Below are 26291 nucleotides of genomic sequence, written 5' to 3' on the forward strand. Positions count from 1 at the left end.
CACTATAAAGATTCCCATTATAAAATGAGGGACTGAGCAAACTCTATTATTCTTTAGTTAAAATAAAGACCTAACTCTTATCAATTCAGTTACCAACCACAATTCCAGAGGTCCAATGTTAAAGCATTCTACCCATCTCCTGACAGAGAGATGATGGACGCAGGGTGCAACATGAGACATATATTTTTTTTTGACATGGCCAACATGAGAATTTGCTTTGTGTTACAAGAGTTTTGTTTTTCTTTTATTTTCTTCTAATGTGGGGGAAGGTGGGAAGAAGAGAAAATGAATGCTTGTTAATTGACACACAATAAAATAAAATAAAAGTTACATTTAAAAAAAAAAGGAATCAGGTCCCAGCATGCAGCAAGGCAGCATTTCCAGTTTTGCTGGTGGTTTCCCTGAGATGTGTCATGCCCAATAATCTCATTGTATGCTCCCACAATGGTATATTGTGGCCAGTGCCAGATATCTCCAAAATCAGTCCTAAATTCAGGTGGCTATATGAACAAGCAAATATGTGAATAGAGGGTTGCATAATTGGTTTTGATGAGTATATGAATCTAGTACAGGACAATGCAGAGATTTTCTCTAACACAAAATCAAAGAAACCACAAGGCTGGATCATGCTAAAAGTAGTCATTACTACAAAATGTTGCTAATTAGAAGTGTATGGTCAGTGAAGTCAGAAGATACCCAGGAGGCAATACATTTTTTTCTTAGTTATACTTATTGGGTTGCAAATAGTTCTACACATTTTTATATGTTATTTTGATCCTTCTTTTATGATATGATAATAGCAATAACTGGGCTGATCTGGGGTTTGTTTCTCTTTTAGAAAATCAAATGCATAATGAATCAAAGAGACTAAATACTTGTAGATTATGAAGAAGCTTCATGACTTCATAGCATGAACCCTTTCTTAAAGACAAAATTTGGTAAGTGATAGCCATGGGAAACTCCAAATAATATCTTGAAAATGAAATGGCTTATGCTGTAATAGAAGGGAAAATAAGAACAATAACTGATGTTTATATAATTTTATGGGGTTTACAAAGTACTTTACATATATTATCTCATTTGATCTTCATAACAACCCTATAAGATAGGTATTATTATTCTCATTTTTCAAATAAAAAAAATTGAGGCTGAGACAAATTAAGTATCTTGTCCAGTGCCACATAATTAGAAGGTGACTGAGACAGGATTCAAATTCAGGTTTTCCTGACTCCAAATTTAGTACTCTATCCACCATGCCACCTAATATTTGATACTGGTTTTCTGTTTTATTTTTCCCCCTGAATGGGCTATTTGTACAATCAGACCACTAATTTATCAGGGCAAAGATCAGAATTAGTGGGGGGGGAGGGGTGTTAAGTAAAAAGAAAGAAAAGTAATGAGAAAAAGATACAGCAAACTGAAATAATTCAATCCTAAACTGGCATTCCCTGTCCCTTTTCTTGCACTTGGTCATTGTCGGTGCAGAAGTGGAAGGGAGTCACATAAAGCTAAGGGCTTTTTAAATTGTTTTTGTTTTAAGGGATTCCATGGCCCCCCCCCAAAAAAAATCCATCACCAAATCTATTGATGATGTGCCTCTTAGCAGTCAGTTAATTAGCTAAGTTGTTACTGGAAAGCAGATGCAAGGCCATCCTCCAAATCTTTCTACAATGGCAGAACTAGCCAGAACATATGTTCTGGCATAGCATTCTATAACCTGTGATCATCTTGATGGTATAATGAGACATTGGAGTAAGACTTCTTAATGCTGAACTCTTTTTAAAAGAAATTGAAAATAAAAATAGGAAAATAACAAAAGAAATGACATCAACACTGACTATAATAAATTTACACTGAAGTTTAACTAATGTAAATTAATTGCCACAGCAATGATACCAAAGCATCCAAAAAAATAGCTTAACATATGATTGACGTACTTGCCAAATGGAGAGAGATAGCTGCCAAAGTCAACATCAGATTAGAATGTGAATTCATTTGTAAAATCTTACAAAGAAGGATGATTATGAACAGTATTGTCTTATAAAGCAGAGAGAAGCAGCAAAGGAGGACACACACACACACACACACAGAAAGGAATTAAGGACCTGAATAGAATTTTTAAAAAATTAGACATGATAGCCCTATGGTGCTTAATGAATGGAACTAGGAATATATGTACATATTTCTCATCTGTATACAGCACTTTTGCAAAAATTGATCATGCACAAATGCAGAAGAGCAGAAATATTAAACACAGCCTTTACTGACCATAATTTAACAAAATTTATATCAAAGAAAGAGCTACTAAAAAAGTCCTAAAAGCAACCAGAGACTGAATAATTTAAAACTAAAGAATTAGTGGATCAAAGAATAAATTATAGAAATAATAGTTCATTTCATTAAAAATAATAATAGCAATGGGTTAATATGCCAAAATTCTTGGGATGCAACAAAAACAGTCCTTAGAAGAAGATTTATATCTCTGAATATATCTATTAACAAAAAAAAAAGTGTGCATGTTCAGCTGAGGGATGTTATATTTAACTCCAACATTTTAAAGACTATGTGTGAGTCTTTATGTTTCAGATACATTTCTTATAAACAGCATGTTATTAGATTTTGGTTTCTAATCCATTCTGTTAAAATCTTATGTTTTATTGGTGAATTTATCCCATTCACACTCACAGTTAAGATAGTTAATTGCTTATTTCCCTTTATCCTCTTCTTTTATACTTTTTCTTCTATATACTCTTTGTTCCCTGTTTATTTCAAGTTGTTGCCCTTTCCTTTATTTTCCCTTTTAACCTTCACTTCACTTGGAGAGGGGACTCCAAGCTTAGTGCTTTTTTTCCTTATAATTAGTCTCTCCTTGAATATATCCTCCATACTATACTTCCCTTTACTCTCTTCCTGTTCTTATCTGTATCCTTATTGAATTGAGTGTACTAATACCAAACTCTTGGTGTGTATGTTTGTGTGTGTGAGTGCATTCTGCCTTCTTTTGACCAATTTAGATGAAAATGAAATTCAAATGATGCTTGCTCCTCCGTTCCTTCTATGTTTGCATATAGTTCAAATTCTGCAACATTGTTATGTGTGCTAACAAGTTTCTCCATCTTTCCTTCCATTTCCCCCTAATGTTTCCCTTTCCCCTCCTTTTTTTCTTTCAACTTCTTCAAAATATAACACAATTGTTTCTACATCTTCTGCCTAAATTGACTACTTCTATGACTCTTTGTGACATTCTAAAAGAAGTCTTTTAATACCCTCCAATTAAAATGTAAACAATTCATCATTATAAATTTTCTTCTGATTCTTCACTTGTATTTATCTTTTTATTTTTCTCTTGGTTCCTTTATTTGCATTTTAAAATTCCTTATTTGTGCCCCTCCAAAGTAGAAGAGATCAATAACAGCAAACCTATATTCCTACTGTCCCACATATACATAATCAAGGCCATCCTTGATGAAAGTATTCCTTAGCAGGAAACAAGCAAGCATTCACAATATCTTTGTTGTCGTTGTTGTTCAGTCATTTCAGTCATGTCTGACTCTTTATGACACCATTTGGGGTTTTCTTGGCAAACATACTGGAGTGTTTTGCCATTTCCTTCTCCAGCTCATTTCACAGATGAGGAAATTGAGGCAAACAGGGCTAAGTGATTTGCCCAGAGTCACAAAGCTGGTAAGTGTCTGAAGCTGCATTTGAACCCATGAAGATAGATCTTCCTGATTTCGGGCCCAGTACTCTATCCACTATGACACCTAGCTGCCCCATTTGCCTTTTGTACTAAGCTATTTGTTCTTATTCTGAGTGTACTAGTTTGATTCTTTCTCTCTTATTTCAATATTTCCTGAAGGGTTTTTTTCCCATTAGCTCTTGAAGTCCTTGTAGCCAATGTTTCTCTGGAGTTCTGCTTGCAATTATTTCAGAATTGGTTTTTTTTTTCCACTTGGATTATTATTTTAGGAGAAGATAATTCCTTAATTCTATTAACCTACAGCATTTGTTCATTGTGATAAATATTTTCTTTTTTATACTCATGTCTTAAGCTGAAAGTCCTACATTGGAACTTAGCTTGAACTGAGTTTCCCATTCCTGTCAACATGTCTTAGGGTCTCTTTTCCCTATCTTTGTTTCTTTTCTCCTTTTTTACTACACATGTACCTCATTTATCATTGGCACTAAATTAGAGCCAATTCTTTCCAAGAATACTATGTATCTTTGTGTCAAAGTAAGCCCCAAGATTTTAGGGAGATGTTTGTACAAACTGTTATTTTTCTGTCCCCTTAATAAATACCTTTGCTAAAAGATAATTAAGTATTCTGTCTTGACTGTTAATAGGAAGCATTCCAGGAGTTTTTGGGCTAAAGTAGCAGAATAACAACCCACACAGTCAGAATCCAAGAGTAACAGGTGCCCTCTGGGGACTCAATAAGAACGTAAGTTGGGGCAATAGCCTTAGATGCTGGGGGGGGGGGGGTAGGTGTTACACTTATAAAAATGGTTAACACCCACAAATACCTAATGATCTAATATTACAAAAATAAAGCCCCCTCATGATTTACCTCTTAGTATCATTACTTCTTTCACACATTTTTCTCTCTGAAAAAGTAGGCACTATCAATATTTGCAAACAAACAGAAAAGTTAAATCATTACCTAATGTAATATAGCAACAAATAAGTACATTGGAAATGTAGCATAAAGCTTTTTAGATGTCAAACTAAGATTTGAAAAACAAGTCAAGCTGGACTTTTTGGTGGCAAAAAGCTAGAAATTAAGGGCATACCATTCAATTGAGGAATGGCTAAATAAGTTGTAATACATCACTGTGACAGAATACCACTGTGCCATAAGAAATGAGGAAAGATATGATTTTAAAAAGACAATAAAAGACTTATTTGAACTGATACAGAGTTAAATTAAGCAGACCCAAAAGAACAATTTATACTCAATATTACATCAATATTATAAAATGAACTATGTGTATATATAATTATGTTTAAATAACTATAATAGCCAAATAAATACATCACCATAAAATGAACAGTTTTGAAGACTTTTATAAACTTATGAAAAATGAAATTAGCAGAACTAGAGCAATTTATGCTATGCTATAAAAATAAGCAACTTTGAAATATGTAAGAACTTTGACTAAGAACCATGCGATGATCATTCAGGACTCCAGAGGACTGATGATGAAACATGCTGTTATGGAGAAGTGGTGGATTTAGATGCTGAATGAAGTAAATACATTTTTGTATGCAGCCATTGAGGGAATTTGTTTTGCTTGACTATAAATGTTTATTATAAGGAATTTTTTTTTTCAATGAGATGGGAGTAAGAAAAAGAAAAAATATATTTTGGTTCTTTTTTTTAATAGAGGTAAAAGTGCTACAAATGGAAAATATGCATATACTTTCAGATGAGGTCACTATATTATTGTATTAGTTTTGTTTAATAGCTTTACTTTATTACAAAAGATCTCTCATGGCATAGGGGTAATCTGTAAATGTTTATAATACAAATAGCAATAATTTAAAGCAAAACATCATCAATAAAACAGAAATAGATAAACTTCAGTTCTTTGTAAAGCCATATCAAGTACATAGATTTGTCTGATAAAATAATGAAGGCCCTTGAAATAAGTAACAAAAAGTGAAATGTGATATTCTTTTATTGACCACCCTACCCTCCCACCACCACCTTCTTGACCACCATGTCTCTGGGGGGGTTTCCACCTTTAATTTGGGGGGATTTCCAGAATTGCAACCATTAGAATTTTGAAAGTTCTTGTCAAAAACTGACAAAGCCTCTCATTTAGCCAACAGCCAAGCTAGCTATAGCTTCATGTGTTTCAACCCTCCCCCCCCCAAAAAAGGAGAGCATTAAAATGTTGATTAGGGATGGCTAGTGCATTTCCACATAGGGACTTTCCCCCACACAATGAAATCACAGGCTTAGACAAAAAAAAAAAGTCCATTAGTACATAGTAAAAGTTACAAAAATAATGATAATTCTTGACCTAATTCAATTGTTGGGAATATACCCTGAAAGTATTACTAAAAATGAAAAAAAGAGCCATCTGTTCAATTTTTAGCAACTATATTGTGTATGCAAAAAAAAAAATTAGAAACAACCTTAATGTCCAACAACAGAATGATTTTTTTTTTCGAAGTATGGTACATTCATATAATGAAATACTAGAATACAATTAAGTAAATATAAAATAAAACTGAAAAGAGTTTTATGAAATAATGCAAGGGCAAAAAGTAGAACCAGAATAATAGAATAGTTTCTATTATCATGAAACAAGAAAAGTTAACAAAAATAAATGAATAAAGAATTCTGAGAAAGATTTAGGATGACTGGAAAAAAAGTGTGTCATACTTTTCACATTGAAAAATTACTGAGATGTAAACGTGTACTGAAGAAATTTAGTTTGTGTTCCTGTTTAAACATTCATTTATTAATTAAAAGAAAGTTAGGAGGCTTGGATTCTGGTCCTGACTTAGACAGTGACTGTTTGTTCTTGGACAAGTCAGATTTAACTTCTCTGGGCGTGGGATGGAATGCCAGGTTTGACTCTACCAATAACATGAATGTGGACAAATTATTTTACCTCTCTGAAACTTGTTTTCCTCACCTTTAAAATGAGAGATTTGAACTAGATAATCCTTCATTAAGGTCCCCTCTAGCTTCAGATCCTGTGATCATATGATTATAAATTTCCTGCTGTGTAAAAGAAGGAAGTTGGGCTAGCTGATATCTTCTCATCAATAATTCTATGAAATGATTCTTTTTAAGTTGTAACACTGTTCTTATCCCATATCACTAATGAAGCAAACATCTTACCTGTATTTTGTTTCTTATACATGTTGGAACATGAGTAATACCTCATACACAGAAATGCTGTTATGCTAATGTATGCATGCATGTGTGTGTGTATACATCTATGTGTGCATACAGTTTGATTTTTATCTTTCTATTCCCAGCACCTAGCTGGCACATGGCAGATGCTTAATAAAAATTCATTGTTTGATTGATAAGAGGGGGAGTGAATTATTGAGATTAATTTAGGCATATCTTTAAAATTCTTTATTTTTTAAAATTGTGTATGTGTGTAGGTGTGTAACTTTGTGTAGAAGGTGGAACTTCAGATGAGCCTCAGAAGAAACTAGGGATTCCACAACATAAAGAGGGAGTGAGTTTCAGGAACGGGGTACATAGCCTTTGGAAAGACACAAAGACATGAAATGTAACATCATATATACGGAATAGCATGGAGGACAGACTAAAGGAACTGATAGATAAATTTTTATTAAGAACTTACTATGTGCTGCTAGGCATTGATGATATAAAGAAAAAATAAAATAAACTTTACTCATATGTATGTATGTAAAGTGGGATTTCTTCTCAATCAATCAATCAATCAATGGACTTGAGAAAGTGTTAAATGCGTAAACAAGATGATGATCTCTTTATGAGGTGGGAATTTCTTTGATTATGTCAAGAAAAAAAAAAAAACAATGTAATTGGCTCAAAGGATTAATCACTCCCATTGAGCCTAAAAGCAAAATAGCAGCCGTTTAGAGTCAGTCTACTGTCCCAGCAACAGAAGATTTGAATTCTGGAGCTGATTCCAGTTAGAGCCAACCCCCTGAAAGAGAACTTCTACTGGTGAGGGAGAGAGTTTTTCCTGCCCTCTCCTCCCCTAATCCCTCAATAGACATGTCACTGGAGAGACTGGATGAGTAGGAGACAATGATCCGCCCAGAAGCTGGGAGACAAACTAAGGGGAAATGAAACACACCGATGAGATGCATCTTCAAGACTCTCAGATCCCAGAGGAAAATTACAACTAGGGAGAACTTCATGAAGGCTTCACAAAGAGAGGAAAGGATTTCTAGCAATGAGGAGCTATAAATCACTTCTCCCCAGCACATCATAGATGTTCTTTACACATATGCCATAACATCATTATACTAAAAGTTCCTTTACCATATTTCCATGTATTGTGTATGTATTTTTGGCAGAATATACTGCAAATTTTTAGAGGAATTTTTGGGGGGGGATAGCAATTATTCTTACCATATCATCTCAGTTCCCTTTCCTAAAAACTAATTGAGGCTACTGGCTGAGATTGCTGAGGAACATACCAGATAAAAACTTGTGAGCAACAGAACAAGAAAAACTACTCTCTCCATGCTACTTTAGATTCTGAGGGTGGGGATAATGGCCTCTCATCAATATGAGTGGTAGTGAAGGAAAGTAAACCTAGAGAGAGTACTAGATAAGCATATAGACAGTATGGCATATTAGCATTTCTGTATATGAGGTGCTATTCTTTCCATCACAAACAGGAAGCAAAGTCAGGTAAGATATTCAATGGTTTAGCGATATTGGATTGGAATGGTATTATAATTTTAAAAGAATAATTTAATAGAATGATAAATTATAAATAACAGGGATACAAATATAAAAGTGAGATAACCCCTGACCTCAAGGTTAACTGATATCTGAGCAGTAATCACTAGTGATTGATATGGAGTGGAACACAGTAGAATGGGGTATTGAACTGAAAACATTAGAGAAAATCCCATAACCCCATGGGGCTACCCCTAGAACCATGAGAGGAGAAATGTAACCAGCCACAATCTGGAACTCAATCTTCTAGTGCTTGTGTGGATTGGAAGAATAAATACAGAATCTATAAGTGCCACAAGTGGGTTCTTGTTTAGAATAAATATTGAATCCTCCATATTTGCAGGTACCCATTGGAGATTCTCCACTTGAGACTCTCTGCTGCATTCCTTAGTATTCAAAATCCACTAAAGAAAAATTGATGATTCTTTTCTCTCTTTTGTTTTAGGCTACAACTGAACAGTAGTCCATTTTTCTGGTATGTTTCCCCTACAAAATAGACCAGTACCTTTTGAGATTTCTTTTTCATTGCTGAAGCTGAAGTACTGGTGTTTTTTTTTTTATGTGTTCATAATAAGGCTAATGTGAGTAGTATGTATTTAACATCCACAGAATACTAATGCCTAGCAGATAAATGTTCATATTTTTCTTTGGTTTTTAAACAAATCTATACTATCTGTGATAGCCTTCAGGGTTGCAGTTAGCCATTTTCTCCTACTGATGGGAGAAATCCCATTTGGATTGCCTTTGCAGTGGAAGGGATCCACTGAAGGAAATTTTGGTCCTTTGGTGTAGGGACCCAGAGGAAATTGGCCTGGATTTCTAAGGGTATTGCTTATGGCCTAGGGACTCCTAGATAAATTATGATGTGCTTTTTGTAGAAAGGATCTCCTAGAAATTTTGTCCAAGTCCTAGTCAGAATGCCCCTACACACTGAGAAAATCACGGAAAAGTTTTCACTCAGAATAGTTTGGTTTCTCACCTGAACATAAGAGGGTGACTTCCAGTTCACCCCACATCCGTAATCCCTGGGAAAGAACTCCTCATGGTGTGGGAAGCTCTGTAAGGACAAGGTGTCCTTCTCATATCAGAACTGAATTTTCTTGGTCTTTTTTTTTTTCTTTATTACCTTTGAATTGTGGAATGCATTTACAAGCACCTTAACCTTTGTTAAGTACTAAGCAAATAGAACTCTGGTAAGCTTTGTAAAGTGTTCTTTACTCTGCATGGGGGGGTGCAATTAAGATTTTTACCTGTACCTATGGGATTATAATAGATGTATTGCATGTTTCATAACTCTTTCCTGTATGGCACTAGGGAAGCATTAAAAATAGATCATGGATTATGTCCCATCCTGGAACTCCAGAGCACTGATCTGGATTGGGGACAATGTGTCCAAAATTCACCCTGACCAATTTTCCAAGCATGGTAAATTGTTAAACAGGAGGGAAAATATAGCAAGGGCACTGGCCAATGATGGCCCAGTGATGGCCATACAAAAGGCATCCATTTGGATATTTGATTAGCCTACTTCTGGAAGAATGTGATGACATACAATGGGGGAGATGGCTGTCTCTCCACTTCAGAACCTACATTAAAATTCTATGACTGCTTTCTATCTACTTATTGAACAGTGAATAAAAGTTTTTTGAGTGGTTACTGAGCAGGAACTGAATATGTATGCAAAAGGCACACTTACTAGCCAACTTGATCTCTCTATCCTGGTGGTGTTTGAGACAAGGATTGCTCTTAGCATCTCTGGGTGGAGAGATAGGAAGCTCTAACTCTCTGACATTAAGTCAATCCAACTTTTCTAGACCTTGTTGATAAAAAGCAAAAACATTGGACTTGATGAACATTTAAGAACATGCTATAATTCTGAAACATTACTATGAATCCTAGCAACTCTAATCAAATAGAAGGGAAAAAATTCCATTGTGTCAAAGCTGAACTTTTCTCCACCAACTCAAGACTACACATATAATTTTGCTGTTTGCTGTCCCACTTCCTTGTCTAGGTCCATAGTAAGGTTTCATAGCAACACATTCCATAATCAACACCCAGAAAGCTGCCTCAGAACCCAGAATGAATGCCTTCACGTTGAGAGGAAACCCCGGGAGGCTGACTAATACTGGCAAAAACATAAACCTCAGCCAAAAAAGGAAAAGTTTTTCTTTGCAGATATTTCTTTTTCCCAGGGATGGGAACGGAAAAGGATGATTATTTGCTTTTGTTCCAGCCTCAAAATCTGATAAAGAAGGCCTCCTTCTAAAGTTTTCAACCCTTAGCAGTCCAAGCTCTCAGGAGACATTCTGTTCGTTGACCTTGGGAAAGACAGACTTTGTAAAAGGACACTTTCACTTCTATAACTTCTCCCCAACTGAGTTTTATGGTGGGTGGAATTGTACAATGGAAAAATAGTCTCAAAAGCAAATGCTAAAGCAGAAGGTCTTAGGTAAAGGGGATTTCCGGTAACAGAAGGAAAAGAAAAATTGGTTTTGAACTTTTTGTTTCAAGGAAAGCAGGCTAGCATGGTGTACTTGCCTCAGGAAAAAGTTATCCGAAAGTGAAATCGGTTACCTCTAGAGGTAGAAGAACCCACTGAAAGTCTTCAATAAAGGTTGAATAGTTACTGGTTACATATAACATAGAAGAGATTCTTTTCAGGTACAAGTGTGAGATATTTACATGCCCGTGTAAATTATGCATATGTTCACTAGGAATCTCTATACATATAGAGAGGAGGATCACAGGGAGGCATAGATAGATATCTCTGAAATCTTACTTTCCCCAGGAAAGACTGTGATTTCTACCTTGAAAAGAGCTGGAGAAGGGCCTTAAAGGTGGCCACTCTTTTATTCAGTCTCTGAAAGGGGATATCAGACTAGAATTTTATCTATCTTCTCCCTAAATATTGCTGGTGAAGGTACATCAGATTTCTTCAGAACAAAAAAACTGCTAAGTTGGCCACCATCTTTTAAAGAGAGGAAGGATACCTCAAGCTTATGCCCACAGGTTTAACTTTTCCTGGACACAAAGAGTGAATAGTGAGCATCACATTTATTTAATAGAATAACAAAGAGATATCAGAGATGTTATAAAACTTGGAATATACCTATAAATATACAGAGTGAATCAACTATCCCAATGGGAACTGAGCTAAGATATCCCAGCTCAAAACAAGTGAGAGGCCCTGATCTCATACAAGAAAAAAATTCCCCAAAGTCTCTAGGGAAGAAAGCTAGAAATTAGGGGCATGCTGAGGCACTGGTTTCCACTACATATCGGCCACTTCAAAAATCTATTTCTTTCACCATGTGACTGGAGTCAGTCTCCAATAATTTAGCATTTACCCATGCCCTCTCAAAGACAGGACAAACATTTATACCTCTGGGAAGTTTTTGTATCAATTTGTATCAATTCCTCCCTTCTCAGTCACAAAGCACTGGGCTAGCATCCTCTTCATCAAATGAAAGAGTCTTAAACTAAGTATCTTAGACTTAGCTAGGAATGATGCAGTTTAAGGGTGCTGGGAACCCCAAAATGTCAGGGTATATGGTAGTGTTGCCTGGAATGAATTCACACACTCAAACCAGTCTTCCAGTCAAATGGCAAAGTTTATTGTGACGCCAATAGAAAAGGGCAAAGTTCCTTACACACTAATGAAGATGACACTGATGCTTATACACAAAAGGGACAGTGAAAGGATCTGGGTGGGATTAAGGAGTGATAAGTAGTCTGGTGTGGGTCAGGTGCCTTGGGTGGAGGTGCCAGTGGTCTGGATTGCTGGAATGTATGGGAAAATAAAGGGAATCAACAGAGAAAGCTCTGTTGATACTAGATATTGGGAGAGAAGGGACAAGATAGTTCTGTTCCAGATACCAGAGAGAGAGTCCTTGAGCCAGGCACCAGAGACAGGATCCTTGGGCAGGCACCACCTGTACCTGTGCTGATAGCCTTTACCAAAAGAATTACAGGGTCATCTCTGTATGTGCCTATAACAGGGAAATAATTTTCTCACAGGGGCCTACTAAGATTCTGGGTTGCTTCCAGAGACTTGGTCTTTGCCTTCTGGAGTCCAGGTCCAGGTCCCATCAGAAACCCAAATAATAGAAGCAACAAGGTCCAGGAGGATTTTCCGCCTTTGATGTTTAGTGCTTATGTGACATTGGGCAAGTAACTTATCTTCTCTCGGCTTCAGTTTAGTCACTTACAAGGTGAAAATGTTGGACTAAGTGAGCACTGAGGTCCATTCCAACTAAGAAAATCTATGAAATTGATTCAATGATTTCAGGGTTCAAAGATAACCTCCAAAACCCAGTCTAGGCAAGCTTCCATGTTATCAACCCCCTCAGATGACCCTCACATAGGTGGAAAACACACATATCTTTATTTCCCCTGTGACACCAACCAAACATTGCATGATTCTGACTAAATTCCAATTTGAGGAATTTAAAAGCTGCAAATTTCAATTTCAGATAATTCTCAAAACAGTCAGAAAATCTACTAATCTATCTCCTCCTTTTGTGGGCAACACAGGAGCTCCTTGAGAGTGTTCATGCCTGTACCGAGTTCTAATCTTCACATGACCTTTGATAATTTATTTCATGTCAAAAATGACTCTTACCTGGGAAACAAGAAATGAAAAGGCATTTTCCTATTTAGCCCAGCTCCAAAGCAGTTACAAGCAAGAAATAAGACAAATAACATGATAAATCAAAGGTACACATGCTGATGCCATCCTTTGATCAGTTTGTTTTTCAGCTTCCATCTCATGACAGTTTTAGCATGTAAGCAAATGTGCATTCATTCTTTTAGTAGAGTTCCATGAAATCACAGGAAATGTCTCTGAAGATTAGTATAATGAGGTGGGGCTTTTCATTCTTCTAAGAACTCTTAGACCCCCTAGAACACTACGGGGCAAGAAAGGTGCTTAAAAAAGAATTAAGTGACCACAAACCCCACAGTTCTCTGAATTTTTGCCTTCTAAGAACCAAAAGAATAACTACTACCACCACCCATTGGTTCCTTACATACCACACAACCACAGTTTTAGCTTGGACATTTTACTCTTTGCCCATCAAAAAGAAAAAGCGTTGAGAATCCTACCCCTAGATAAGCCTAGAGTCTCAGTTTCTTTAGCTAATGACAACAGGTAAAGGAACCATACCCAAGTTTCCAGAGAATTCTGGGGATCCAAAGGACATGTTTCAAAAACCAGTTCTAAAATCAACCCCAAACATCAATTTGTATATTAATGCCTGAGCTAGGTTATATGGAATTTACCATTGGGAAAACATCTCAGCAAATGGAGTGTTTTAATAGGTCACATTTTATTGTTTTGACCAAAGCCCACGTTAGAAAATTTTAGAAAATCCTGGTGAACTGGAAGGAATCTCCATTAGTCTACATTTCTGATTATCCCTGGTTCTAGGTGCTATTTCTTATGTTATGCTTTAAGCAAATGAGTTAAATAGTTTTGGAAGCTATCAATCCACTCTTTCTTTGTTGCTTAGATTAACCTTTCCTATGCTTCCCAACACACCAGGTATGACCAGAAAGAAAAAAGAAAGACAAGAGGAATGGTCATTTGAGGCATTGATCATCATGGGACCATGAACAGAACACTGGATTTGAGGTCAGAAGACTAGGATTCAGATCACAGGATCACAGGATCATAGCTAAAGCTGAAAAATAAACATGAGAAGACATCTAGTCAAACTTCTCTGCTTTACAAATGAGAAAACTGACTGCACCAAAAAGTGAAGTGACTTGTCCAAAGTGATCTAATAATGGTAGAGTCAGGATTCAAACACAATTAATTTGAGGCCAAATCTACTACTTTCTCCACTATATCTTGCTTGTCTCTCCTTCACATAGTCTACATTCCAGTCAAACTGGCTTATTCTTTGTACCTCTTTCTTTTTGTTGATGCCATCTCACGTGCCCCCTTCACTCCCTGCCCCATTGTCTATCTTTTGAATCCCTTCCTTTCCCTCAAGGCCCAACTCAGGGTCTTCCTCCAAACTTTCCCTGAGCCATTCACCCACCTTCCATTGAAAATGAACACTCTTTCCTCAAATCATTCTTAACATTTTGCCTATATCTCTCCTTATGCGTATCACATCATCATATTATTATCTATGTATTAGACTGGTCTTACACTTTTATTGGATGGCAAGTTCCTTGAGAGGAAAAGGCTGTTTTATATCTATCTTTGCATTCCCTTTCTAGCACATAGCAGGCATTTGATAAATGTCTGTCAATTTGAATTAGATCTCTGTCATATCTTTGTGCTCTTATCATAGTGCTTTACTTATAGTAGGCACTGAATAAATGAATCTCAAGATAACGGATGAATAATAAATGAATTCTGCAGTTAAAATTGTTAGCCAAATAAAGCTAATTCTAGAAAAGAGCAACAACAAGATGATGGAAAATGAATGCTATGAAAATATAGTGATCAAACTTTACTCCCAAGAAGGAGGATTCCCATGAGAAGGAATTTTCTTCCAAGAAATAGGAGATTATGAATTTGGAGTGCTAAATACAATGTCAGACTTGGTTGATGTGTTAATCAGTTTTGCTGAAATTTTAAAAAATTCTTTGTTATAAGGGATGACTCTCTGGGACAGGGCAGGAGGAAAATATAAAGGGAAATAAAGGTGATATAAAACCAAAAGAGAACAAGGGGGGAAAAGGCCTCACTATAAAATAGAATCTCAGTTCTAAACTAATAGTCTTATAAAATATCGCTCTTTAGGAGTCTGGCAAATGCATAGAGCACCTCTGATGACATCGCCTTATGTGGAGAGGCTAGATTCTTCTTCTGAAAGAGTCATATGGTTATATAATGGAAGTACCTTTGAGAAAACTTGGAATATTGACTTTTGAAGTAACACTGGATCATTTGAAGACATTCTGTAACTGGTTCTGGTCAGCTAACCATATAGTAAAATAGGAGGCTCTTTGATTGGCTGTGTGGTCATTCAAAAAGGCTTAAGTCAGTCAGAGCCTAATCTCTTCAGCTACTCTGTTATTGGTTTGATTCCTTCACTTGTAGCATTCAGTGAGAGACACTATTATAAAAGGAAAGGTCTTTAGCCTTTTCTGAGACCATGTGGCTTTGTGAATACAGGACTGAGTGATCTGGCTGTGTTAGCATTTTGTTCTGTCATTTTAGGTGACAAGAAAACAGCATCTTGGCATCCAGGTCCTACAATCAGCTCAGCATTGATGATACCCTGAGGAACAAGAAGTAATCTTTAAGAATGACCTCTAAAGGGGCAGTTAGGTGATGCAGTGGATGGAGCACCAGCCCTAGAGACAGAAGGACCTGAGTTCAAATCCAGCCTCAGACACATGATATTTACTAGCTGTGTGATCACTTAAACCCTATTGTGTGACAAGAAAAAAAAAAAAAAAGAATGACTACATAGACCCAACCCAGCAAGAGATGTGGCCAGTTGGGGGGGGGGGGGGGGGAACAGGAGCCAGGAATTTAAGATGAGTTTCAGCCTATTCTCCCCAGAGTGGAATAGGTTGAATTTTTTTGTTTTTCTTCTTTTGGGGGTGGAGGGGACAATGTTTATACTTGCCACATCTTTGAATGCTACATCTTTGAATCCCTTTGAAAAAGCTACAATGTTAAATGATTTACTGGAACTGGAGTCCTAGCTACTGGCATCTAACAGCGAGGGAAATACAATGTGTGGGAGCTCAAGACAATGGCAACAGAAAAAAAAACTGCCCCTTCAACCTCCTCAGGATAACCTAGAACCTGGAGGGGCAGAGTTAGGCTGCTTGGTTTTGGAATAATAACCCAGAGCATACTCAAAACACTCTTGACCGTTTAGGGTTCCCCATGTAATCTGGACCCCGTAGAGTCTCAGGGGAGGGAGACTCAGTTGTCCTGAAGTTGCCAACATCTCTCAACAACTGCTCGAGGCTCTGATCATCAGTTCACTCTTTGCATATTATTTTCTCATGAAAGGTAAGAGGTTTCTCACCTTAGCTCTCAAACTTATCTTTTCCACACACTAGGCAAAAAAAAAAAAAAAAAAAAAAAAGCCAGCAAAACAACATAAAACATAAATTAAGAGAACTGGGATGAATAGCCCAGAATTGTTGCTCTCATACCTAATAATAAAAATAATACCTAACATTTATATAGTGCCTACTATGTACCAAGCACTGTATTAAGTGATTCAATTATTATCTCATTTGATCCTCGAAACAACCGTGGGTTATAGATGCTATTATTATCATCCCTGTTTTATACATAAGGAAACAGGCTAACAGAGGTTAAGTGACTTGCCCAAGATCACATACTAGCTAGTAAGTGTCCAAGGCCACATTTCAAGTCAAGTGTTCCTGACTCCATGTTTAATAACTGGCTCTCCAGAAAAAAAAATGTACCTGCAACATATTTTTAAGTATAATCTGTATTATTAACATTTTCTCAATTATTTTCTTAGGTCTAGACAATCAACAAAACAATAAAAAAAGGTCCCGATTTATAGCCTTTGCTGATTTCCAAGGTGCAATATTCTCACACTGAAAAAAATATTTAAATATATTTTCATGTTAGACATGTTGTAAAGAAGAATTAGAACCAATGGGAGGAACCACAAGAAAGAAGAAACAAGAGAGAGGCAGACAGACAGACAGACAGACAGACAGAAAATAGTATGCTTTGATCTGCATTCAGACTCCATAGTTCTTTCTCTGGATGTGGACAGCATTTTCCATCATCAGTCTTTTTGAATCATCTTAGATCCTTGCATTGCTAAGAAGATGTAAATCTATCAAAGTTAGTCATTGCACAATATGGTTGTTACTGTGTACAGTGTTCTGATTCTGCTCACTTCATTCAGTATCAGTCCATTTAAGTGTTTCCAGGTTTTTCTGAAGTCTACTTGTTCATCATTTCTTATGGAACAATAGTATTTCATTACATTCATATACCACAACTTGTTCAACCATTCCCCAATTGATGGGCATCCCCTCAATTTCTAATTCTTGGCCACCACAAAAAGAGTTGCTATAAATATTTTTGTATGTGTGGATCCTTTTCCCATTTCTATGATCTCTTTGGAATACAGACCTATTGGTGGTATTGCTGGGTCAAAGGATATTTTGATTTTAATAGCCCTTTGGGCATAGTTCCAGATTGCTCTCCTGAATGGCTGGATCAGTTCACAACTCCACCAACAATGCATTAGTGCTCCAATATTTCCACATCTTCTCCAAAATTTATCATTTTCCTGTTTTGTCTTGTTAGCCAATCTTTATAGGCTCACACTGAAAATTTAACAATCAGCTCTCCAGAGTCTATATGAGCTGGCTCCTACTGCCTAGGCTGCAGCACTAACTGTTCATCTTTAGACAAATTTCTTTATTACTTGGACTTCAGGATCTTCATTTGTATGAGAACCAGACTAAATCCTATTGTGTTGTTGAGTCTAGTCCTAGTAAGGGGTTTTCTTGGCAAAGATACTGGAGTGGTTTGCCATTTCCTTCTCCAGGGGATTAGGCAAATAAAGGTTAAGTAATTTGCCCAAGGTCAAACTAGTATTGTATTTCACTGCATAATTGTCACACCCTATTTTTTTTTTCAGTCCAAAAATTGGTTTACAACCTTTCGTTTTTGCATGGTATAATTCTGTTCATCACACCACTTAAAAGGTAAACAGAGCAGTATTCACCAGTGGCATATGGATATGCATTTATATCTCACCCATTGTGAGCCCCCAACCTAGAATTCTCAGTGCACCACATGTCTATGTGTAAACAAAACAGTTAAAGACCACTTGCACTGTTTCTGCAAGGAGTGGATGATGAAGGGTGGTCACCAATTGACATTAGCTGGAAATATTAAGCACCCTTCCTTGGAACTGATACACGTATCGATAATTAAGAGTTGAGACCTTATACCACAGGAAACAGTCAGAACGGTTGTCAAAAGTTTCAAAAAGACGGGGATTTCCAATGCACTAGATGGATCTGAAGATGACAGCACTGTGACAGAGCAACAGCAAAGTAAACACATCTGATACGAGTGACGCTGAGGACAACGAAACCGATGATAGCACAGGCTCTTCAGTCACAGAAGACTAAATTTTGTAAGTCCGTACTTCGACTCTGTAGCAAATTTCCTCAAGCATAATATTTTGACTATGATACATAAATCAATAACAACTAATGTGCTAAATTTATTTTTCAGACCAGAAAAATGTTCACTAAACTGTCACAAAGAAATGATGTGTATAGATTTGGACTACTCAATTTTAACATATATTCACAAGTATTCTGTGCATACTAATCTTGCATCAAACACAGATTAGTAATAAGTGATTTTTAAGAAATACTGGCACAATTAAAAAAAACCAGCTTCACATAATGGTGGCACCCCACTTTTTTGCAAAAAAAAAATTGTCATAAAAACCACAATGATTATGTAGTGAAATATGGCAAGTGTCTGAGCCAGATATGAACTTCAGTCTTCCTGCCTCTAGGTCCAGCACTCTGTCCACTGAGCTATCTAGCTGTCAAGCATTATATTGGTCCTTTCTAACTGTAATTCTATCCCTAAAGTGACTACTTGGATTCCCAGAGAATCCCAAATGAGGCTAGATGGACTTCAAAGAACCCAGTTGGAGAATCTTTGCTTTGGCCTTCCAATGCTATCTGAAAATCTTTTTCTTCCTCTCTCAGCACAGAGAACTCCTGTCTTCTATTGTAACAAATATTGATGGGATTCAGTCACATTATGTCCTGAAGACCTTACTATGAACTCATTCTGAGTTGCTTCTCCTCAGTAGGACTCTGACTCAGTTTCTACATGACCTCACTATATGAATAAATGCTTAGTTTAGAATTGGAAACTCTCAAGTATGAGAAAGACAAATTGCCTAGGGGTTCTCAGGCCATGGAATCCACCAAAGTAAGATCTTTGCTTTACTGTTTTCTAATGTTAGGGAACATCCATTTCTTAGGTTGTGACCATTGATGTTCCTCTGGAAGTTCCCTCTTCTTCCCATTTTTTATTATAGTTATTATTAGTCTTGCTTTTTACACATGGGAAGAAAAAAAGTTTTCTCCCTCCTAAAAAGCTGCCCTACCTGGATATTTCCCAAAGAACATTTTACTTCTTCCCTGACTTGACCAAACCAAAATCTAGCCTTTCCAAAGATCAAGGGTCTGATTGGCTGAGAGGGGTGGGTCAGGTGAGAATATTGTCAAAAGAAATTTTAATTATGTTTCCCAGGAAAATCCCACCAAAGTCCCCATGGACCTACATTATGTATGTGTGTGTGTGTGTGTGTGTGTGTGTGTGTGTGTGTGTGTGTGTTGGTTGGTTGGTTGGTTGGTTGGTTTTTTGGGGTTTTTTTCAGCGTTTATAAGGAAAAGGGGATTTTCTTTTCAAGTGACAAGTAAAAGTGGTGTAACAGAAGGAATGCTAAATTTTGTGTCAGAGAGTCTAGGTGTGATCATGACTGTGCTTCTTACTGCCTGAGCAAATTACTGAATTTCTCAGTTTCCTCAACTACAAAATAGGAATGGTGAGGTTGGAGGAGACAGGTCTGAGGTTCTTTCTAAATCTAGGTCCTATGGGTGTATGCTTTAATTTTAGTTGAATCTCTCTCACTTTTTCCTTCAATTCAACTCAACAAACACTTATAAGATGCTTACTTCAGACAAGCCCACTGGGATTCAAATGGAGCTACTTGATGACACTTTTTAACCCAAATCACCCTGGCTCTCAATGATTGGCTAATAACAGGTCCCCCAACCCAAGCCTCACTTGCTCATTGTTTGGGTTATGGTGGTTCAGAGTGAGTGTAAATAGCAATTGTTTCTGTTCTGGCCAAAAACTCTGGAGGTCTTCCCCTCCCAGATTAATTCTTTCAAGAAGGCAAATTAGGCCATTTTTTGCCTCAATTCTTGCCAAGCCTTTGTCCACTGAATAAGTGTTATCTCAAACAAAATGAGGCGTTGGAAAGGCCTCAGCTTAAAAAAACCAAAGTCTCTCATTGCATTCAGGGCCATTACCAGTCGACCCGACCTATGTCTTGCTACTGGATTCCGATGACTCTGTAGGAAAGAGTAAGGCTGATGACTTTGCACTGCTCTGCCTCACTTAAATCCAATTCACTTGCAAGTGAAGACATCACCCTCCTGATGTCATTGTTCCTCTTCCAGAATGAGGGACAAACAACAAAGTCTAGACAAGTTGTTGTGCTAATCTCTGAGATACAAAGATGAAAAATGTCAGGTTCTCTCAGAACTAATAGCTATGTGGCCTTGGTATCCCAGTAAAAGGCTTCATTAAAGAGCCCAGGGCCTATTGAGGTATGGAGTGAATGGCAATGAAGTGGATATTCTTCCATCCATAGCAAGTTCTATGACTAGCAGCCTATGTTGCATGATTTGAAGATTAAAAGGTTCCCTACTTCAAAATATCTACCCTCATTCCCTACCTGCCATGATGCTTGAAATTCTGCACATTAAAATTATAATATTAAGGAATCATATTTCCAGAATCACCCTCTCTAAAAAGCAAATCAGCTACATCTTAAGCCCTTGACATCCACTAAGATATAAGCTAACTTGATAAAATAATCTGAAGGAGAAGTCACCTTAAGAAAGACAGAGAGACATTCCTAGGTAGAGCAGGACACAAGATTGGCAGATACTTATGGAGGGAAGGAAGGAGAGAAAATTTTAAGTTGTCCTGTGAAACCATGTCCAGTACTTAGGGAGCACACAAAAAAGGATGGAGAAGGATAGACATCATGGTAAAGGAGGAAGAGCACTGAACAGGGTCAAAAGACTTTGGTTAGAATTACAGGTCCACAACTCCCTAGCCATGCTACCTAGGGCAAGTCACTCAGCCTCAGTTTGCTCATCTTTGACATGGGAAGAATAACCTTGTATAACAGAACTCACTATGTTGACTGGCATTTTCTCCCCTGCCTCCTGGTTTCTGTCAAGTCCTAGATAAAATCAATAAAGTCTTACCCAATCCCCCTTAATTCTAGTGCTTTCCCTCCGAAATTATCTACAATTTATCCTGTATTTAGCGTGTTTGTACATAGCTGTTTCCATATTGTCTGCCCCCATTAGATCATGAGTTCCTTGAGAGCAGGGACTAATTTTTTGTATACTCAGAGTTTAACACAATATGTGGCACATTGTTGTCTTTCAGTCATGTCTGACCCTTGTGATCCCATTTGGGGTTTTGCTGGCAAAGGCACTGGAATGGTTTGCCATTTCCTTCTCCAGCTCTAGCTGGAGGCAAACTCAGCTCAGCTTAAGGCAAACAGCATTAATTGACTTGCCTAAGATGAATCTTCCTGATTTCAAGCCCAGCACTCCATCCACCTTGCCACTTAGCTGCCACTTAGCACATGGTAGGCACTTAATAAATGTTTCTTGACCAACCCTGATATAATGATCAAATAAGATAAGCTATAAAAAGTGGGTTTAGTTATATACTAGCAGATTAGAAGTTCCTTAAGGACAGGAATTTTGTCATTTTTAAATGTATCTGTATCTCTGTATCCTTCACCCTCATGTAGTATACTAGAGTTCAGTTGTTGTTTTCCAAAGAGGACCAATGACATCATGGGTGATGTTTTGACTCACTCAGGAATTAGTTCTAAGTGAGGCAGAGTTGCACAAAGTTGTCAGCCTCACTCTCTCTTCCAGAGTCATCAAAGTGTGATGGCCAGACATAAGTCAGAATGACTGGCGATGGCCTGGGATACAGTGGATGACCTTGGTGTCTCTGATATCCGACCAAGCTCTAAGTGCTCCATAACACCTGCTTCAACTGCCTTCATGGTCAGTGGAAAAAATTGCTGTCATTCACCCATTCCACAAGGGAAGTTTTCACATGCTTGGAGTAGACATCCCCCTAACTGAGTGGAGAACATCCAGAAAAGGAGGCCAATCAGGATGGGGAAGGACCTCAAAATGCTATCATTTAGGTGGCACAGTGGATAAAGTACAGGCCCTGGACTCAGGAGGACCTGAGTTCAAATCTGACCTTGGACACTGGACACTTACTAGCTGTGTGACCCTGGGTAAGTCACTTAACCCCATTGCCTAGAAAACAAAAACAAAAAAAATACTGTCACATTGTAAAAACCAGTTAAAGGACCTGGTGATGTTTAGCCTGAAAGAGACTTAGGGAAGACACGATAACTGTCTTCAAGTAGTTGGAGGATTGTTAGATTCAGACTTGTTCTGCTCTCAGAGAGCAGAACTAGGTGAAGTGCCTAGAAGTTTCAGGGAGGCAGATCCAGGCTTCATATAAGGAAAAATCTTCACTAGTGTGGTCCAAAAGAAGAATGTAATAGGTTCCTTCTCACATGAAGTCTTCTAACAAAGCCTGGAAGATCATTTGTTATAGGTTGTGGTGCGTGATCTTGCCAGATTAATGATAATTAAAATGGCGAATGTTTCCTAAATTAATATAGAGATCTAGTGGCATACCAATAAAACTACCAACAGTTAACTTTACAATACCACAAAAAAAATAACAAAATTCATTTAGAGAAACAAGGATGCGTGACCTGGTGCAATAGCAGAGAGCAAACTGGGTTCAAATTCAATCTCAAATACCTATTAGTTGTGTGATCCTATACATCACTTAATTTTTCTGTGTCTCAGTTTCCTCATCTGTAAAATAGGGATAATAATAATAACACTACTTCTCAGGGCAACTAAATGGTGGGTGCAGTGGATAGAATGCCAGGCTTGGAGTCAGGAAGACCTCAGTTCCTTTTTAGAGAAAAGAACTCATCAAAAGTAGAGGACAGCTAGGTGGCACAGTAGGTAGAATACTAGGCCTGGAGTCAGGAAGACGCATCTTCCTGTGCTCAAATCTGGCCTCAGATACGTACTAGCTATGTGACCCTGGGCAAATTGCTTAACTCTGTTTGCCTCAGTTTCCTCATCTGTAAAATTTAAAAGTTGATCTGGGTGGTCTCTGAGGTTTCTTCCAGCTCTAGATCTTTCATCATAAACAAATCAGATGAGAAAAGGAGATAACCCTCACGACTACGGATAGGGGAAAGAGCTCTTCACCAAATGAAGGACGAAAATGATTACTTAAAATTTGAACACTTTTACACAAACGAAATCATTTAAGTTTGAATTATAAAAAAAATAGTAGAATGGAAAAAACCTTTACAGCAAATTTCTGTAATAAAGCTCTGATTTCTGAGATATATAGGGAATGGACACAAACACTGTCTAAGAACAAGAGCCACTCCCCATTTGACAAATGATCAAAGGCTATGAAGAAAGTTTCCTTTCAAAAAAAGAAACAAAGAAGCATGTTATCAACCCACAACTAATTGAAACAATTCTGAGGTACCCCCTCACTTGTTGGATTAGCAAAGATGACAGAAAAGGGAAATGATTATTGTTGGAGGGGCTATGGAAAAACAGAAACAATCATTTACTACTAATGGAGTTATAAATTATCCTAACCAATTCTGGAAAACAGTATGTAACTATATGCCATAAGTCAAAAAGCTATACCCAAAATGCTTCTTAAATGGGTGATAAACATACTCCCAAAAGATTAAATACAGAAAAGACCCATATATGCAAAAACATTTATAGTAGCACTTCTGACTGAGGGAGTGTCAATCAATTGAGTAATGCCTAAACAAATTATGATATGAATATTATTACACCATAAGAAATTATGAAAGGGGTGGATTCAGAGAAATCTGGAAGGACTTATATGAACTGATGCAGAGTAAACTGAGCAGAACTAGAACAATTTATACAACCAAACTAAAATACTCATGATAAAATTTGTCCCATACTCCACTACTTCCATGCCTTTGCTTATGAGCAAAGTACACTCTTTCTAGAATGTCCTCCATTTGAAATCCTGCTGAAATCCTAGCCAATTCTATTTTTTTTATGGCTAAGCAATGGGATTAAGTGACTTGCCCAGGGTCACACAGCTAGTAAGTGTCAAGTGTCTGAGGCCGGATTTAACTCCTGACTCCAGGGCCATTGCTCTATCCACTGTGCCACCTAGCTGTTCCCTACCCAATTCTTAAAGCATATCTCAGATGTGACCTCATCAATGGAGCCTTTCTTCACTCCTTTAATCTTTCCTACTGCCCTGGGACTTTGCATAGTTAGGGTTTTGGTTTGTACCATTCTCATACACATCATGGATCATTTTGCATTATAGTTATTGGTACGAATATTGAAGTTATTTGTGTATGTATATTCCTCTCTTCAATTCCAAGTTACATGAGGGCATAGATTGTGTTTTAATTAATTAAATAAAAGTAATTAATTAATTAAATGAAATTAATTAATTAATTAATTAATTAAATGAAATTAAAGGATGCTACCTTTGCCAGTACCTAACACAGTGCTCTATACTAATATGATGTTGAACTGATGTTTATTGAATCACCCAGAGGCATCATTCCTTCTACCTTTGACCCAGCTGTTTTCTGAATCATTTCCACCTGTCAGTATTTTAAAGCTGTGTTGGAGGCAGGTGGGAAAGTTGAAGGTGAGAGTTAAGCTATAGCCACCAGACAGCTACCAAAACAGAAATAGATACTCCCCTTTGATTTAGCATTCTAGACAGCCTCTTCATAGACAAAAGTTTATGAATCTTCTGGGTCCTCTGTCTCCAAGAAAACTTAAGGAGGAAGCACTAGATGGCTTCTAAGCTCCCTTCCAACTCTGGGATTTAGAGATTCTGTAGATTACATTGACATGAACATCAAATGGGAGTGATAATCCTAATTAAGTTTTTTATTTACATCTGCCTCCTTCTCTTCACTCCTGTATCTTATTTCCATAAAGTCTTTCCTTCTTCCTCCACCACAAGGATGAAATTTGATAAAGAAATTTGTACTATCACCTCCTGGATCCTTAATCCTTTGCCTACCTTGACATTGTTCTAGGATTTCCCCTTCAGTTCACTGACCCTAGTACGGCTGCATTCTTTCCTTTCACCAGCCTGGGATAAATCACTTTCATATTCTTTGGGGATTCCCCATGACATGTGCCCAGAAGGCCTAGTAGACTTCCTGGGAAAGTCCCAGGATATGAAACTAGAGTAGAAAAGGCTGGTTATGGTTCTAGAATTGAGTTTGAGAATATCTGCCAAAGGGACTCAAATTGGGCACTTAGATTAAGGCCCAGACACCAGTTGGAATTCCTGTGACCCTAATCTTAATCATTCAGGAGAAGCACTATGGTTAATACTCTGAACCTAGTGTCAGGAAGGTCACAGACAACTCCCCATCTCTCTGAGTCTCAGTTTCTTCATTTTTAAAATGGGGGTAATAATAATGATAGCACCTACCTTATAGGGTTGTCATGAAGCTGTGTCAGTTATTATTAATCACTTATTCTTTAAATTTTTTTTTGTATGAATATCATATTTCTCTATAACCAAACTATAAACTTGTTAGGGGTAAAAATTGTATGGTATATATCCCTGCAATCTTCACAGGCAGTCATCAAGTAACTGATCCAGCCCCTGATTCAAATCTGCTCTTACTAAAGAAACAGTCAGAGCTTTGTAAGCTCGACTCTCCAAAAACCCTTTAAAAGTCCCTTCCTCTTCCCTTTCAACAACTCCAGATTCTGTTCCTCCATTTAAAAAGTGTTGCTATACAGAGAGGTGATAGATTTCTGTTGCGGAATGAGACTCATTTGTTTTGACATGGCCAATGTGAGAATTTATTTTGCTTGGGAAATAAAAATGTATCTCGCTCTCTCTCTCTCTCTCTATATATAGATATAGATATAGATATAGATATATTTTCCCAAGCGAAACACACACATACACATATTTATATA

Source organism: Vombatus ursinus, unplaced genomic scaffold (assembly GCF_900497805.2).
Source record: "Vombatus ursinus unplaced genomic scaffold, bare-nosed wombat genome assembly UNPS02014809.1, whole genome shotgun sequence".
NCBI lineage: Eukaryota > Metazoa > Chordata > Mammalia > Diprotodontia > Vombatidae > Vombatus > Vombatus ursinus.